General features: G+C 40.6%; 2 pseudogenes; both read right to left on the reverse strand.

The window, feature by feature from the left end:
• LOC149045351 (uncharacterized) overlaps positions 1–5,774 on the reverse strand; it is a 9,227-nt pseudogene extending 3,453 nt beyond the window's left edge.
• A 5,077-nt stretch (positions 5,775–10,851) lies between these two features.
• Positions 10,852–11,921, reverse strand: LOC149045352 (uncharacterized; annotated as a pseudogene).
• Between the last annotated feature and the right edge of the window lie 7,099 nt (positions 11,922–19,020).

A 19,020-nucleotide genomic window follows, 5' to 3' on the forward strand; every position in this document is an offset into this window, starting at 1 on the left:
ACTGCGGCCTGATGTCTTCTTCTTGATGATGATGATCGTTTATTCAGCCTTCTTGCAGTAGAAACTGAATTACAAGGCGGGTCATAATTTATAAATACTTCTACATTATGCATACATAGAACTATTTTAGATAAAAAATAAAAATAATAAATGACAATCTTTAATGAGGAAACTTTTTCACTAAAAAGTGGTTTACAAAAAGGACCTCGAAAATTAAAAATTAAAAATTTACAATGAATAAAAATGCTAAAAGATGCTACTAAAAACTAATGTATCTTATGTGTAATACAAAACTTAAATCAATGAATTAAAAATCTGACGCTTCAAAATATTTACATTATCAGAGGCTCGTATAGTTTTGTCCAGCGAGTTAAAATCACTTACAGCATGATAGCCAGTTCTTTGTTTACCCCAGTTTCTTTTAACGGATGGAATTTTGAGGTTTGCTTTATTTCTTGTGTTGTAACTATGCTGTTCTTGCTGAGTGACTAATGTTAATTCGTGATGCGTGAGACCATTAAGACATTTATATACATGTACGCATCGGCGCTGGAAGCGCCTTTTTTCTAGTGTTAACCACTTCAGTGTAGTTAACGCATCAGACGCAGAGGAATACAGTGGTCGATCTAATATTATTTTAGCCGCCTTATTTTGAAGCACTTGCAAACTAGACATTAAAGTTACATTATGTTTGTCTCCCCAAACTAAATCAGCATACTCGAATAAGGGCATAACAAGGCTTTTATAAAAAAGGATGCGCGCCTTAAACGGTAACAAATGCTTAATGCGTCTAAGTAGGCCAAGCCTTTGATTAACTTTCCCTGCCATGTATTCGACATGATTTGTCCACGAAAAATCAGACGATATTAAGATTCCAAGATATTTAAAACAAGTAACATTGTTTATACAATGATCAAAGATTGAAACAGTTAGAGCTATTTTCCTCTGTAACTTCTTGTTACTGCCTATAAGCATGCATTTGGTTTTGTCCAGATTCAGTGTTAACTTATGTTCATTCAGCCATTTCGCCACAGCCAGGAGGTCTTGGTTGAGCTTTTCAGTCAGCTCCTGAGAGGAAGACCCATAGCAGTAGATCACCGTGTCATCTGCATAAAGTGATGCTTGACAGGCATCTAGAACGCTTGGCAAATCGTTAATGTAGATGACAAATAGCAGAGGACCCAGAATACTTCCCTGAGGGACCCCATGGGTAACTGGCAATTCATCAGACAACTCATTCCAACAACATGTACGCTGTTTCCTGTCAGTAATGTAAGAGCGGAACCACTGAAGCGAGTTCTCACATAAACCAATTTTGGAAAGCTTGCGTAACAAAATCCGATGGTCCACAGTGTCGAAAGCCTTGGTTAAATCCAAAAACACGGCCCCACACAGTTTACCTTGTTCCATGTTCAATAAGACTTCATCAGCAAATGATGTCAAAGTAGATTCAGTAGAGAGCCCCTTCCTGAATCCAAACTGTTTCCTTGTGAGAGGGTTGTTAATAACCAAGTACTGGTAGAACTGGGAATGCACGGCTTTCTCGAGAATTTTACTGAGTGTCGGTAAAATAGAGATAGGTCGATAGTTCGATGCATTTGACTGGTCGCCTGATTTAAACAAGGCTGTAATTTTTGAGCATTTCCACAATTTAGGAAATTTACCAGTAAGAATCGATCGATTTAACAGCTTAGTTATGGAGGGAGTGATTGTATTAGCAGAGCTCTTGAGTAGTCTAGCACTAATTTTGTCCAAACCAATTGCTTTATTTGTCTTCAAAGAGGTAAGCTGCTGAAGCACAAACGATTCCTCTGATTCAGTTAACTGGAACTAAGACAACGGTTGTTCTAAAACCAAGTTGCAATTCGACCAGGTAGTCGTTATTTTGTCAGCTAGGTGCTTGCCTATGGATGCAAAGAAGCTATTCAAAGCAACAGCAATGGATTTGGAAGTGGTGTGCTGAATGCCATCGGAAATGATGCACTGAACCTTTTCTGAGGATGAATTACGATTGCATGCTTCGTTTACAGCTTTCCACATTTTGCCGTGATCTCCTCTGGCTTCCTCGATCATGTCACAGTAATATTTCGACTTAGCAGATTTTACTAAGCGGTTTACTTTGTTCCTCAGTTTCCTGTAAGTGTTCCAGTGCTTTTCTGAGTTCGATTTACGTGCTTTACGATGATACCAGTCTCGATCTCTCATTGATTCGCTAATTTTGCTATTCATCCAAGGAAGAGGTGTTCCCTTCACACGTCGTCGCTTGACAGGTGCATGATCGTCTGCAACTTCTGAAAACAGTTTGTTCCAAGTTAATAAAGCGTCATCGATATTGTTTTCATTGTCAACGACGTGCCAAGGAACATTCTTAAGATCTTCGTTAAATGAATTCGCATCGAAATTCTTGTAAGAGCGATACTCAAACATTCTTGGATGTGCTTTTGTGTGCACACCAGTCTTTAGAATGCAAAACACCAGGTAATGGTCGCTCAATGGAAACGGAACAACACCAGATTTAACAATGCGATGTTCATTATTGACAAAAATCAGGTCAATCAAGGTCCGTGAGGTGTCAGATATTCGAGTAGGCTCTTTTATCAGCTGTGTGAAGTCAAAAGCGCGCGAGAAGTTGAGAAGTAGTTGTTTGTCTTTCTTGGGCAATTTTGAATTAGGCATCATGTTTGCGTTTAGATCTCCTAAAATGACCACATCCGATTTTTCAAGATCAACAGCAGGCATACTATCTCGCAGAGACGAAATAAAAGTGCGGAGATCGGCATCTGGTGCTCTATAAGCGCAACATAATAACGTTGGCTTACATCTATCTCGAATTAACTCAATCCATAAACATTCCTGTCCACCAGTATTGATATCATTCCGCAAACGAAACGCCAAATCTTCTCTTACATACATAGTAACTCCGCCATATCCCTCTTTATTGCCAGTGCGATCTAACCTTATGCACACAAATCCAGGGAGTTTTATTTCAGCATCACTTGTTGAGGAATCCAGCCAAGTCTCGGACAGAGTTAGCACGTCAAAAGTTTTGTTGTTAATTCCCTCAAGACGCAGAGAGTCGGTTTTGTTTGCGAGACTTCGTATATTCAAGTGAGCAATCTTGAGACCTCTAGTGGACTTGATATCAGCAAATGTCTGGTAGCCGGGATTAATCTCAATGTCACCAGCAAGAGCAATAAGAGTCAAAGCAAAACAGGCACGATGAAAAAGCTTACAAAGTATAACACTCTTCAGTCGTCCATTAGACTCTTGCCTCCGGGTCGGTTCGTTTCGATGAAATGAAGCACCAGCAACTTCAGCCCTGCAATTCATCTGGGAAACAAAATACGTCTCTCTATCGTTAAGCAAAGTGTTCTCATATACATCTGAGAACCTGAAGAACTCCAAAGTGATGTAAATACAGAGAAACACACATAAATTTGCGGAGAGCTTGAAGCCGCGTCCGAACGCCATGATAAAAGATATCAATTAAATATAAATATTAAATATTGTGTAAACATTAAATACTATAAGTAATAAGATAAATTGCAGTTAAGTATATTACACATGATTCTGATATTTAATAGTGCAAAAATTTCCAAATCTAACAGATCTTGAGGAGGTAGGTACAGACACAGTTCTTCCTGCCCTAAGGGCATATGGTCTTGAAAATTGACATCGCGGTACTAAATTTCGTAGTAGGTCAGAAGAGTAGTAACTCCGCTTAAGGAAAGCGAGGAAGGGTAGAGCCATGACCTTTCGTATGAAAGCATGGGTGTCCCGATCCTCCCTGTACGAAACCTGGAGGCCAAGCTCTTGCACTTAGAAAAATTAAAGGAAGAGGACTTGTTTTAAAGGAGCTACGTCGCCGTTCATTGATTTTTAAAAGAAAACATTGTCATGATTTAGGCTATCGAATAAATGACTCAAATATTGAGACGTAGCTCCTTTAAATTTATTTGAAAGTACACAACCAACAAACACACTCAGAGTCAATTGAATTGTGGCCTCAACGAACGGCGATATTTTTAAACTTTATACGGCATTAACAAATAATAAATAATAAATTGAATTATGGCCTTCAAAAACAACTAATGACGAAATTTTTTAGAGAAAACAAGAATATACTAAATAATGGTAAGTGACACTAACCTTCCTCCACAGGGCTTGAGTCCAATGGAAGACGCACCCCAGTAGTTTGACGTCTGGGAGCAGTTGTCGAAGTACCTTCCATACTGCACACTCGAAGTCTAGCGTGACTTGTCGTAGCGCTGGGGATGGTAACAGCTCTAGCAGCTCTCGGAAAACAGCTCTGTAATCACGCTTCCGTTTGCCCGACATAAGGACAAACAACCAACGGCACCTGCTTGACGTAGTCAACTGCCTTTACGAAGGCGTTGACTGTTAACAGCTGAGTAAACGGCTGACGGTACAGCTTGAAGGTCGCATCCACGTACCAGCTTTTTGCTCTGTTGAGTAGGTCGAGTTGGTGTCGTGTCGCGAAAATCAAATGACGGCGTCTACAAACCTAGTTAGAAAACGAATGCCATAATTAACCTACTGTAAACTGCCACATAATGATTACAACACTGCTCCAGTCCGTTTAAAAGATCTTTGTTGTGAAACTGTAAAACGGTTTAAAATTAAAAGGATGGTTTTAGGATTTAATAAGTAAATTAATCTATTGAGCAAACAGATTCCATCAAGATTTTGTGTTGTGAAATTGTAAAAACAATAAAAAACGGGTGGTTTTCGAAATAAGTTACATCGAGTTACATCGTAATAATCTTACAAACTTTTCCTTCGATCGATCGATAAATCTTACAGCAGTGTTATGTTTATGTTATAAGTCGATCGTTCGCGTAAATCGATCGGAGAATCTTACAAACTTTTACTTGATAAGCGAAGTTGCGCGTTTGGGCGACGCAACTTTGATGTTGGGGCGACGCAACTCCGATGTTGGGGCGACGTAACTTCGGTTGGGGCGACGTAACCTGGGGCGACAAGGCAATGGGGCGACACAACCTGACAACTGATGAGTTTGCATCACTGTACGTGTTTTGAAGTTCGTTTATCCAGGCTTCTTCTTTTTCTGGAGCTTCATCGCCTTCCAGTAATACGATGTAATTATCGTGCTTACCTTCAACGTCGCGCCATGCTTTGGTAAGCTCGTTGAAATTACCTTCGATGTCGCCCATATTTTCTTTCTTTGCGACCGCAGTGAAGAAGGCATTCTTCTTCCGTGTGAACTTTGCCTTTGCTGCTTTTCTTTCCTGCAGGGCTTTTGCTACTTCAGCCATTACTTTCTCTTTCAGCTTTTGTTGACAATTGATTTCGAATGTAATGATGAGCGTACGATGCGGTGATTCAAACCTTTTTATTGTATGGTTGACAATATATTGGTACGGTTCGAAATCAATTGATCCGTCCGTACGTCTTCACCATTTAGCAGCGAACTAGTTAATTAGTCTTAGTGACGTAACGCTTAATGTGCTTAATTACACTTTACAATTATCGATAATAGTTATTTAGCGATACAATTTACAACATTTCCATGTATTTTGAATTGTCTAACTCTTGGCGCCTGCATTAATTTTAAAAAAGCAAGTCTTGGAGCTAAAAGTCTGCTTTCCAATTCATTCAAGTCAAAAAAGTCTGGTTTTGTTGCAAATTGCATTCCATTCAAAACAGCAGAAGGGGGAACTTTATTTTTTACTACATAATTATGGTATGTTCTACACAACCGCTCCATATTTTTCACACTTTTTCGATTAGATAAATATTTTTCAGCTGATGAAGGATATTCCTTTCTTGTTTTATCAGCAAGAGAAACACTGTGTTTATACCATAACTGATCACAACAGCTACAGACATATACAGGACCATTGGACACCAGTTCATGAAACAATGAAATGAAATAGTCCACATTTTTTTGGTTTGTATTGTTACCTTTTTCAAGAGTTGTTCCTATTTTAATAGGACATTCTGTATTTTGATTTTCATCAAGATAAGAATTTTGTTTTGCAGTTTCGCATCTATGGCTGGGATTACTTTCATTCAATTTTCCCTTGTTATTGTCACTGCTTTTCTTTTTTTTGGCAATAATTTTCCCCCATGTAAGCACTGCGGTCGCATTTTGTGCTTGCATCATTAGGTTTGCTTCCTTTAGATTGTAAATTTCTTCTTTCATCAACCTTCTTTCTTTTTCTATATTCCCTCATGTAACTGTTGCGCTTCCTTTTTGAAGTGCTGATATGTGAATTCCCAGAGACAACACTTTCTTTTATCATATTTAAATCACTATGACTTTCATGACTTTCTGATGAGCTACTGCCAAACATACAAAGCACTGTTGACACAATGTACTTCACTTACATGACCTAAATATATTGATGTAACTGGCTCTTCTAATAACTGAACAGGCTGTACTATAGTTGTGTGACCAAAATTTTCATGGGATTTGTCGTGTTCTAACCGACTAAAAGATTCAGTTCCACTATACGGAACACGCGAGACAACTTGCTGCAATCAACTTCTTTAATTCAAAATCACTATATACAGGTTTTACTCATAATAATATAGGTTAAGTCAATGATCACGTGATTACGTACGATCCAATAAGCATGCGCTCAACAGCAGGTATTATGTCAACACAACATTCCCCCATACTTATTTACGAGATTAACCTAAGTGTGTAAACATTATTCGTCATAACCTAAACGAATTGGAGGCTTGCGGGTACGACTGGGGTAACGAGCGGGTTGGTCGGCGTTCGGTGATAGGTTTGCGCTCTCCCTGTTTGACGCTCCTTTATGCGCGCTCTCGCCCGGTTCATTTTCTCCCTTTTCAACTTCGGAGTGTTCCGGCAGGGATTCGGGCTGTGGAACAAGTGGTATCGGCGCTTTCACACTTGTTTCAGAGGTGTGGTGGTAACTCTTGCCACGCATTTGGTCTACGTGCCGTCTCCACACTTGCTCTCCGATTTGTGTTTTATACGACACTGGACCCGTGCGTTCAACTACAGTGGCGTCTAACCATCTTGGTTCACCTCGAAAGTTTTGGACTAATACCTCTTCTCCGATCGAAAATTCACGTTCTTTCGATTTGCGGTCATATTCTGCCTTGTCGTACGCTTGTCTGTCGAAAATCTTGCGACCTAAGTTTGGACGGAGTAGGTCCAATCTAGTTCTCGGTCGGCGTTTTAAAAACGATTCAGCCGGTGCTTGGCCTGTCACGCTACTAGGCGTCGTTCGATTGCTGAATAGAAACCTCGCCAAGCTCTGCGTTATTGACGAACTTTCTTCAGTTTTGAAGTATTGCTTGAAAGTTTGAACGAACCGTTCCGCCTGTCCGTTTGATCTCGGATGATACGGTGCGATTAGCGTGTGTTTAATTCCATTTTGTTTCACAAAATTTTCAAATTCTCGCGAGGTAAACTGAGGACCGTTGTCGCTCACTAATTGCATCGGTACCCCGTATCGAGCAAACATATTTCGTAGTTTCTCGATTGTTGACTCACTGGTCACGCTAGGCATTATTTCTACTTCTAGCCATTTGGAGTGACTATCAACTACTACAAGAAACGTTTTATTCATGAACGGACCAGCGAAGTCGATGTGAATTCTCTGCCATGGCTTGTCCGGCCAATCCCACGGATGCAGTGGTGCGGTTTGCGGCTTATTTCGTGTTAATTGGCACTTAGCGCAATCACGAACTACGGAAGCGATGGATTGATCTAATTTGGGCCACCACACATGGAGTCGTGCGAGTGACTTCATCCGCACAATTCCAGGATGCCCTTCATGCAATTCTTGCAACACCCGTTCTCGCAAAGAACTCGGAATTATAACACGGATTCCCCACAACAAACAACCTTCTTCTACGGTGAGATCATTCCGTCTTTGATAGTACGCGCGGACAGCCGAATTTTCGTCATCGCTCCATCCTGTCATTGTATACTCAACCACTCTGGACAACACTGGGTCTGCCCGTGTGGCCTTTCGGATCTGCCCTGCGGTTAATGGCAAGGATCCAATTTGTAAGGAATTTATCAACTTAACTTCATCGAATTCCTCTGAGTTGTCTCCAACAGGCAACGGCAATCGGCTTAAACAGTCTGCGTTCGCGTGTTTCAGCGTTGACCGATACTCTATTTCGTATTGGTATGCCGACAACAAAATTGCCCATCTCTGCAGTCTCGCGGCAGCTAGGGTTGGAATACCGGTTTTCGGACCTAGCAACGTCACTAAAGGCTTGTGATCGGTTACCAACGAAAATTTTCGTCCATACAGATATTGATGAAATTTCTTAATTCCGAAGATTATACTGAGGGCTTCTTTCTCGATTTGCGCATAATTTCTCTCGCTCTTGTTCAACGTGCGCGACGCGAAAGCGATTGGTTTTTCCTCGCCGTTCGGAAATACGTGTGAAATTACCGCCCCTACACCATAATGCGATGCGTCAGTGTCTAGCTTAAGAGGCAAACTGTTCTGATAATGCACCAAAACTGGGGCCTTCGCTAATTTGTCTTTAAGTTTTGCGAACGCGTCCTCTTCCGATTTCGACCATTTCCATTTGATTCCGTCACGCAATAGCTCATTCAAGGGATGCGTTATCATTGAATAATTGCTTATGAATTTAGAATAGTAGTTAACCATTCCGAGAAACGATCGAAGTTGTTGTTGATTCTCAGGAGCCGGCGCGTCACGGATTGCCTGAACCTTCTTCTCAATCGCGTGCAACCCGCTCGCATCGACTCGATATCCTAGATACTCGACTGATGGTTGCATGAACTTACACTTGCTTAGCTTCAATCTTAAGCCTGCGGTTTCCAGCCTTGTCAGCACCTCGCTGAGATTACTAACGTGTTCTTGATCGTTTTTGCCTGATATCAAAATATCATCTACTCGGCAAACGACCATTGGTATTGCTTGCAATACTTGCTCGATTTTAGACTGAAAAATAGCGCTTGCGCTGGAAACGCCAAAAGGTAGTCTAGTAGGTCTATATAATCCCTTGTGAGTGTTAATCGTTACAAATTCCCTCGAGTTCTCTTCCAGTAATATTTGCTGATAGGCGCGCGATAAATCTAGCTTCGTAAATTTTTCTCCGCCGCTCAATGCAACAAACAACTCCTCGGGATTTGGGAGCGGATGTTGATCTACTTCTAAAGTGGAGTTAACGGTCACTTTATAGTCCCCACAAATCCTTACGCCCCCATCTGATTTCACTACGGGTACTATGGGCGCTGCCCAATTAGAGAAGCGAACTTTCTCTAACACTCCCATATTCTCTAGCCGATCAAGCTCTTGCTCGATAGCGCCCTTAATTGCATGCGGCACTGGTCTAGGCTTATAAAATTTGGGTATGGCTTCGGGTTTAACAAATAATTGAGCCTTTACATCTTTCAGTGTTCCTAATTCATCCTTAAATACTTCTGGATGTTTGTCTAATACTCTATCAAGTTCATTACTTATCTTCTTGATTGTAGGCCAATTGAGTCTAATTTTGGAGAGCCAATTGCGTCCAAACAGACTCGGGCCGCTTCCCTTGATGATTTGTAAAGGCAGGTTCTCGGTTTGGCCTTCGTACTCAACGTTCACCATTGCTTTGCCGAGGACTGTCAGTGGTTCCCCAGAGTAGGTTGACAGCCTCGCGCTCGATTGTTGGAGTGTTGCCGTTGGACACGTCTCTTTCCACGTTTCCTCTGACATCACCGACAGAGTTGCACCAGTGTCCAATTCCATAGGGATCTTTGAGCCATTCATGGTGATGTGAATGAGGATCGCTGGTTCAGCTGTTTCGTCCTCCACTTTGAAAATGCTGAAGTTTCCCGCTACGCCTTGCTCGTCTTCCAAGTAGCGTACTGGGTTGGACCTTTTTGAGGCATTTTCTCTCTCTTGTTTAGCGGCTCCCTTCTTTCGGCAAACCTTTTGGATGTGCCCCTTATTTTGACAGAAATGACACGTTTGATCCTTAAACCTGCACGTTTGTGGTGTGTGGTTTCCACCGCAACGGAAACACGATTTTTGCTCCCTTGGCTTTCTGCCCTGCTTGTTTTGCGTACGTGCTGGTAACACATTGATGTTTGAGGGCGGTGCCGTTGGTCGGAAATGGTTTGCCTGCTTTTCTGCTGACTCCATAGCTATGGCCGTTTCAAGGGCCTTTTTCCAAGTTAGCTCGGTTTCAGTTAGCAGCCTCTTTTGAATTTGCCTGTTTCGCATACCACAGACAAATCTGTCCCTTAATGCTTGCTCGAGGAATTCCCCGAATTCGCAACGCTCTGAGCACCGTTTTAATGCTGCGGCGTAATCTGCCACTCCTTCCCCTTCATCTTGATCACGCTTGTGAAAGTGAAAACGCTCTGCAATAATGATTGGTTTCGGTTGGAAGTGGTTGCTCAACGTTTTTAACAGCTCTGCAAGTTTGAATTCTGAAGGCTTGGCTGGGGCCTTTAAGTCCCTCAATAGGTTGTAGCTTTTGCTTCCGACGCTCGTCAAGAACACGGCTACGATCTTCTTTTCGTCTTTCAGCTCGTTCGCTATAACGTATTGCTCAAATCGTTCAGCATACGAATTCCAGTCCTCCTTCGCTGGGTCGTAGGATTCTATCGATCCTATGGTAGTCATCCTCGTCGCCAGTTGTCGTGTTCTAACCGACTAAAAGATTCAGTTCCACTATACGGAACACGCGAGACAACTTGCTGCAATCAACTTCTTTAATTGAAAATCACTATATACAGGTTTTACTCATAATAATATAGGTTAAGTCAATGATCGCGTGATTACGTACGATCCAATAAGCATGCGCTCAACAGCAGGTATTATGTCAACACAACAGGATTCTATGATGTGAATTCTCAAATAATGTGACTATGCAACTGCTTGAACAATGAGTGCATCACACCATGTACCTTGTAATGACATGTTGCTCAAATATTCATTCCATGAATTCTGGGTATTGCTTTCAATGAAACGCTCTGGGTTTGCTCTTAGATAATCAATACCAGTTTTCCTAACATGCAAGTGATGGCATGGATCACCATATAACTGATGAGAAACAGCTCTAAAAAAACAGTCACCAGCACCCCCAACATCTAGGGGTCTCAATCCCAGCTGACGTAACCGAAAGTTTAACAATATGGTGGAACCAACTGATACTGTAGTTTCAGTGTTGACATTTACATGTAGTTGAGGGCCTAGATTTAATTCAATATCATCTGAAGTCATAAGCTTCATTCTTGATACAGAAAATCTTCTAGAATGGCTGCTTGATTTCTTTAAAAGCTTATTTACGGTTGGTTTGCTTATATTAACAAAGCTGGTGAAAAAACTGTCACATCTCTTAAGATATCTTATGTAACACAACTTATAGTCAGTAGCAAAGATTTATAACCTTTAAGACTTAGGAATATATTTCCTAATGATGACCTTAAGTTTATACCTTGTTTTTCTTTTTTTCATAAACTGCAAAATCCGTCTCATCGAGACCCTCGACGGCTCTCGGTCTCTACGTCGTTTCGTTTTGTTTTTGGTCAGCTATTTTGAAATGTGTATCAATTCCCATCTGTTCCACGTGAACACAATAATTATATCCACATCAGTTGTTTTCGAGAAATCGCTTACATTACGTTTAATCGCATTTATACTGCTACTAACATAATTTTTTCTGTTCATATATACCACAGCTTTCGCAGATGTTTCGTCAGTCAAAGGAGTCTTTCCTTTAACATCAGTCAGGTTTCTCGCTCTTCGATATACATTTTGTGTAATCTCCAAACGGGCAGGCTCAATAATCCACACAAGGGGCTCAATTTTCCCCACAAGGGGCCCAATTTTCCCCAAAAGGAGCTCAATGTTTGCGTTTACGGCCTTTTCTTTTCCCCAAATGGATCTCACGAAGCTGAAGTTCTTTCCTTTACGCATCGTAAACAACACCGCAGCATGACTAATCTGTTGGCGTGGAGAGCATCGATCGAACACTTGAAAACATCCTTTAAAGTCGTTTACTCGACCACATTGACTCAAACTTCGAAAGCTGTGGCATACTGAGAAACCAACGTTATAGAAGTTCATCATAAAGTTTACTAGAGCAAAAGGACACTCACCAACTTTCCGAAGTGTGATCCACAAGTGTGAAATTCCTGGGTGTCTACAAAACGAAGACCGAAGACCGAAGACCGAAGACCGAAAAACGAAGACCCTAATTTTTTTGCCCGAATAAGGCACGGACAGTTAAAAAACTAACCCAAAGCGTTCCTCAGCACGCACCGATGTGAAATTAACAGGGGTCTTCGTTTTGTAGAAAAGCCCCCCTAAATCTACAAAACGAAGACCGAAGACTGAAGACCGAAGACCGAAGACCGAAAAACGAAGACCCTAATTTTTTTGCCCATCTAGAAGTCGAGGAAGTCCGAATTTTCGGAACTTCGACATCGTGTTTGTGGCTTCAACGCTCTCACATTATGATATGACCGCAATTCAACCAAAGAAGAGCGAAATAATCAGACCGGTGGTAAGTCAGGCTTTTGCCAAAATGCAAAACGCAAAAAGGCGAGAACTGTCAATCATTTATGGTTAGTGAAAAGCGGCTAGATTTCATGAGCTTTATGTCTGTAGAGTGCAATCAGCCGGCAAAAAGTTCCGTTGTACGTGTTGGCACCAAAGTTAACGTCAATAGCTTGCAGAGAAAAGGAATTTGTCCGTTTAGAAATTTTAAAAATTGTTTCATTGGTGTTTTTTTATTCTCCAGAAATGTTTGGCTTGTGTTAGTTAGTTGCTCTGAAATTTTGTACTTCCGGTAAAATGTAAATTACCTTTTTTCGGGTTCCGGACTAAAAAGTGAGAAATTTACAAGTCAAGTGAGAGCAACAAGAGTTCCAACTAAAAAGAGTTTTTCAAATGAAGACATTCAATTATGACCCAAATAAGACCAAATAACGCTCTCGGTCTTCCTTAGTGCTTTAAATTATTTGTTTACTCGCAAACAGTTTTAGCAACGGTCTTTACTTTTTAGATCCACACGGTTCTTTTTGAACGGAAAACAAAAGCCCCAGTTATTTCGCGTCAATTGGCGTCTGACAAAGCGTTTTTGTCCAAAAGTTGGCGATCCATCACAACCGAAGCTGCTTTCTGACACAATTGCGCCTAATTTTTGACTGATACACTGAAACGTTTGAACTGTTTTAGCCGCCCCTACAAAAAAAAAACAACAACAATATGTGCTTTCTATCACCTATCCTAAGACTAAATCATTTTGCTACAGTATAAGGTAACAGCCAAGTCTTTAAAATTGTCGCGTCAGTCTTCACGCTATGCTACTGAGCGGCATAAATTATCAACCATGACATTAGTTCAAATATTTATTTCACTCCCTTTGTCTTTTTCCTCCCTGGGTTTACAGAGACTTTTTTGTCGCGCGCGGTTGAAATCGGCAATGTATAATAGATTCTTCCTTCCCAGGGGTCTGACAAAGCGTTTTAGCAAGGGTCTTCGTTTTGTAGATTTAGGGGGTCTTTTCTACAAAACGAAGACCCCCTTGATTTCGCGTCTATTGGCGTCTGACAAAGCGTTTACGTAAGGGTCTTCGTTTTGTAGATTCAGGGGGTCTTTTCTACAAAACGAAGACCCCCTTTATTTCGCGTCTATTGGCGTCTGACAAAGCGTTTTGGTAAGGGTCTTCGTTTTGTAGATTCAGAGGATCTTTTCTACAAAACGAAGACCCCCTTGATTTCGCGTCTATTGGCGTCTGACAAAGCGTTTTAGTAAGGGTCTTCGTTTTGTAGATTCAGGGGGTCTTTTCTACAAAACGAAGACCCTCTTGATTTCGCGTCTATTGGCGTCTGACAAAGCGTTTTAGTAAGGGTCTTCGTTTTGTAGATTCAGGGGGTCTTTTCTACAAAACGAAGACCCCCTTGATTTCGCGTCTATTGGCGTCTGACAAAGCGTTTTGGTAAGGGTCTTCGTTTTGTAGATTCAGAGGATCTTTTCTACAAAACGAAGACCCCCTTGATTTCGCGTCTATTGGCGTCTGACAAAGCGTTTTAGTAAGGGTCTTCGTTTTGTAGATTCAGGGGGTCTTTTCTACAAAACGAAGACCCCCTTGATTTCGCGTCTATTGGCGTCTGACAAAGCGTTTTGGTAAGGGTCTTCGTTTTGTAGATTCAGAGGATCTTTTCTACAAAACGAAGACCCCCTTGATTTCGCGTCTATTGGCGTCTGACAAAGCGTTTTAGTAAGGGTCTTCGTTTTGTAGATTCAGGGGGTCTTTTCTACAAAACGAAGACCCCCTTGATTTCGCGTCTATTGGCGTCTGACAAAGCGTTTTAGTAAGGGTCTTCGTTTTGTAGATTCAGGGGGTCTTTTCTACAAAACGAAGACCCTCTTGATTTCGCGTCTATTGGCGTCTGACAAAGCGTTTTAGTAAGGGTCTTCGTTTTGTAGATTCAGGGGGTCTTTTCTACAAAACGAAGACCCCCTTGATTTCGCGTCTATTGGCGTCTGACAAAGCGTTTTGGTAAGGGTCTTCGTTTTGTAGATTCAGAGGATCTTTTCTACAAAACGAAGACCCCCTTGATTTCGCGTCTATTGGCGTCTGACAAAGCGTTTTAGTAAGGGTCTTCGTTTTGTAGATTCAGGGGGTCTTTTCTACAAAACGAAGACCCCCTTGATTTCGCGTCTATTGGCGTCTGACAAAGCGTTTTAGTAAGGGTCTTCGTTTTGTAGATTCAGGGGGTCTTTTCTACAAAACGAAGACCCTCTTGATTTCGCGTCTATTGGCGTCTGACAAAGCGTTTTAGTAAGGGTCTTCGTTTTGTAGATTCAGGGGGTCTTTTCTACAAAACGAAGACCCCCTTGATTTCGCGTCTATTGGCGTCTGACAAAGCGTTTTGGTAAGGGTCTTCGTTTTGTAGATTCAGAGGATCTTTTCTACAAAACGAAGACCCCCTTGATTTCGCGTCTATTGGCGTCTGACAAAGCGTTTTAGTAAGGGTCTTCGTTTTGTAGATTCAGGGGGTCTTTTCTACAAAACGAAGACCCCCTTGATTTCGCGTCTATTGGCGTCTGACAAAGCGTTTTAGTAAGGGTCTTCGTTTTGTAGATTCAGGGGGTCTTTTCTACAAAACGAAGACCCTCTTGATTTCGCGTCTATTGGCGTCTGACAAAGCGTTTTAGTAAGGGTCTTCGTTTTGTAGATTCAGGGGGTCTTTTCTACAAAACGAAGACCCTCTTGATTTCGCGTCTATTGGCGTCTGACAAAGCGTTTTAGTAAGGGTCTTCGTTTTGTAGATTCAGGGGGTCTTTTCTGCAAAACGAAGACCCCCTTGATTTCGCGTCTATTAGCGTCTGATAAAGCGTTTAAGTAAGGGTCTTCGTTTTGTAGATTCAGGGGGGCTTTTCTGCAAAACGAAGACCCCCTTGATTTCGCGTCAATTGGCGTCTGACAAAGTGTTTTTGTCAAAAGTTGGTGATCCATCACAACCGAAGCTCTTTTCTGACACAATCGGGCCTATTTTTTGACTGATACACTGAAACGTTTGAACTGTTTTAGCCGCCCCCACAAAAAAAAAACAACAACAACAATATGTGCTTTCTATCACCTATCCTAAGACTAAATCATTTTGCTATTAGGTCACAGCCAAGTCTTTAAAATTGTCGCATCATCACGCTATGCTACTGAACGGCATAAATTATCAACCATCACGTTAGTTCAAATATTTATTTCACTCCCTTTGCCTTTTCGAAAATAAGTAAAATTGCCAGGCTAATAGCCAATGTTGCTGCTGCCACTACAAATTGTGAATTTCTACTATCTCTAGTAACTTTCCTAGTATTAAGTAGAGTACTGAATATTTCCTACATGCTGTAAAATTACTATATAATGGGAAGCTTAAGATCAGCTAGAAATTGTGAAATACCTCGTGTTACAAAAATACTTTAATGCTGTACAAGTCCTGCACCCCCTAAGCTGGCCTCCTTTGCGATTTAAAACCGCATCAGTTTAGACAACTGATGCACCCCTTTTTGTCGCGCGCGGTTGAAATCGGCAACGTATAATAGATTCTTCCTTCCCAGGGGTCTGGCAAAGCGTTTTAGCAAGGGTCTTCGTTTTGTAGATTTAGGGGGGCTTTTCTACAAAACGAAGACCCCTGTTAATTTCACATCGGTTTGTGCTGAGGAACGCTTTGGGTTAGTTTTTAACTGTCCGTGCCTTATTCGGGCAAAAAAATTAGGGTCTTCGTTTTTCGGTCTTCGGTCTTCGGTCTTCGGTCTTCGGTCTTCGTTCTTCGGTCTTCGGTCTTCGGTCTTCGGTCTTCGGTCTTCGGTCTTCGTTTTGTAGACACCCTGAAATTCCTCCTTTCCTCAAGGCACGGGTAAAAGCATATGATGGTCAAAGATCAGAGTCATCGTCATATTTTCGTCCCCGAATTCAATTGCTCCCGACTCTTCCTTGCGGTTTTCTACTTGAATCCAATTGGTCAACCGACAGTTTCCGAAATTATAACGATAAAATATCGACATGGTTACACATTCCACTGGTTGAAAATCAGTGTCACGTAAGGTAAATTATGAGTAAAATATCATATTTCGTGCTCAAATGTGGCGTATATAAAGTGCTTTTCGAATTCCGTACGCTCTTCTATTGTGTTTGCGTGCTAACGCACTAGACACAAAAAGCCTATAATGCAACTGAATAAAGTGCATCGGCAGAATTGAAATAAAATGGGTGAAGATCGTCAACGAAAATTGACAGCGAATCATCAACAATTTAACAACTGAACTAAACATTTAGTAGGCCTAGAGTGAAAAGTAGTTTATTTAAATAGTTTTTCCCTTCTGAACAGTTTTGAGCTCATTGTAAATTAATTTCAACTTACCGCCAAAGCTAATGGAAAACTTATTTTTTGTTTTAATCATTACCTTTTTAGTGACACCGCTGAATTCTAAGATCTCCTTTCTTTTAAATGCGAAAATTAAAAGCTACTTTTGAGTTTATTTGCTACAATCATGCCAAAAAAAACATCTCTTTGGGCATCATGATTATTTCAAATGAGTCAATCAAGTAAGAGATCGTTAACGCTTGCAACCATCTGGTGACGAATAACGTAACTTTATTACCGATTGCTGTTAAAATTGGTCCTTTTAAAAACTCCGGAGATTTTAGTATTACGAAGAGTTTAAAAATTTGGTTTTTCTCTGTTCTGTAGAGTTTTACTTCTCGCCTTTTTTTTTTCGTATCTGTTTCTATTTCGTGTTTATTTCGTGGTGACAAATGACCAAACTATTTTACCAGCGTCATCGGTCTGTGTAACCGATTGCTGTCAAAAGTTGGTCCTTTTAAAAACTCTGGAGAATTTAGTATTACAAACAGTTTAAAATTTGGTTTTTCTCTGTTCTGTCGAGTTTTGCTTCTCGCTTTTTTTCGTACCTGTTTTTATTTCGTGTTCTTTTGTTTTGTTTCGTTTTTTTAACAGTTATTTACAATTGAGAAGCGTTGAGCTATTTTCAGCGACCGACAGCAAATATAATTTAAAAAGCCTATAATGGAACTGAATAAAGTGCATCGGCAGAATCGAAATAAAATGGGTGAAGATCGTCAACGAAAATTGACAGTGAATCATCAACAATTTAACAATTGAATCAAACAACTAATAGGCCTAGAATGAAACTCGTTTTAGTGATCCGAACAAGACCAGAAGAAAACAACTAATCGTGATAATGTCTTTCTCACCTTTTTCCTTCTGTTGAAAATTTGATTATTTCCAAAGTAAATGGAGAGTCGCTAGATATAACACCACGATCCGTGATGACACAAACAATAAAAAGGAAGAATATGACGAGTTTTTGCATAAGGATGTATTTCACAATCCAATAACTATTATCTTTATATGTTTATGACCTCATGTCGAAGGGAGCCAATAAGAGGACATCAAAATTGTCCCATTGCAACCATCAGGTGTGGAATTAAGTAAGTGTTGACTATTCCCTTTTAAACAGTTCTGAGTTGATTTTAAATTGGCTTCAACTCACTGCCAAAGCTTATGAAAAACTGAATTTTTTTGTGTCAATCACTATGTTTTAGTGACACCGCTGAATCCTAAGATCTCCATTGTTTTTTACGCGCAAATTAAAACTACTGTTGAATAAATTTGCCATAATCGTGCCGAAAAAAAACATGTCTTTGGGCATCATCATTATTTCAAATGAGTCAATCAAGAAAGAGATCGTTAACGCTTGCAACTCAGCATCGTGTAACGAATAACGTAATTATTTTACTAGCGTCACTGGACTGTTGTCAACGAGGGCTGTCGAAATTGGTGCTTTTACAAACTTCGGAGATTGAGCATTACAGACAGTTCAATATTTATTTTATCTTTTTTCTGCCGAGTTTTCCCTCTCGCTCTATTTTTTCGGTACCTGTTTTTATATTGTTTTGTTTTGTTTTGGTTTTTTTTTTTAGCGGTTATTAGCAACTGAGAAGTGTTTAGCTATTTTCAGCGACCGACAGCAAATATAATTAATCAAAGGGCTCTTGGAGCCAGCTCATTCATGTTATGACTTAAGTTTGTATTGATATCTTGGACTTGTTGAATATAGGTACAGTTGAATTCAGTTTATGTGAAATTTCAAGACTTATGCAACAAATTTTACTTTTCTTTTTGGGCAGTTGTGTGATAAGAAAACTTGCGCATTTGTCGTGATAGGAATTGGAAATAAGGTTATGTGGGCTGGAGGTGGGATGGGCAGAGGTCATTAGGCAGACAGTGTCCTTTTTGTTGGTACGTGTGTGTGTTTGTGGGGCGGAGGGTGGGCTGGGTGGGCATGACCAGGCATCAAATGTTGCTCAAGCAGCAAAATATTTATAACCCTCATCTTTCATGATCATTTGCACCATTGTGAAATATTCCTTGCTCGTTTCTTGATATCTTTTGTTTTTAATAAAGCGGTCGTTGCATTTGGTATTTAACAAAGCGGCCACAATCGTTCTTAATAGAATTTCAAGCCCCCATATAGTCTGATTTTC

The sequence above is a fragment of the Pocillopora damicornis genome, chromosome 5 (genome assembly GCF_964200805.1).
Source record: "Pocillopora damicornis chromosome 5, jaPocDami1.2, whole genome shotgun sequence".
Classification (NCBI taxonomy): Eukaryota; Metazoa; Cnidaria; class Anthozoa; order Scleractinia; family Pocilloporidae; genus Pocillopora; species Pocillopora damicornis.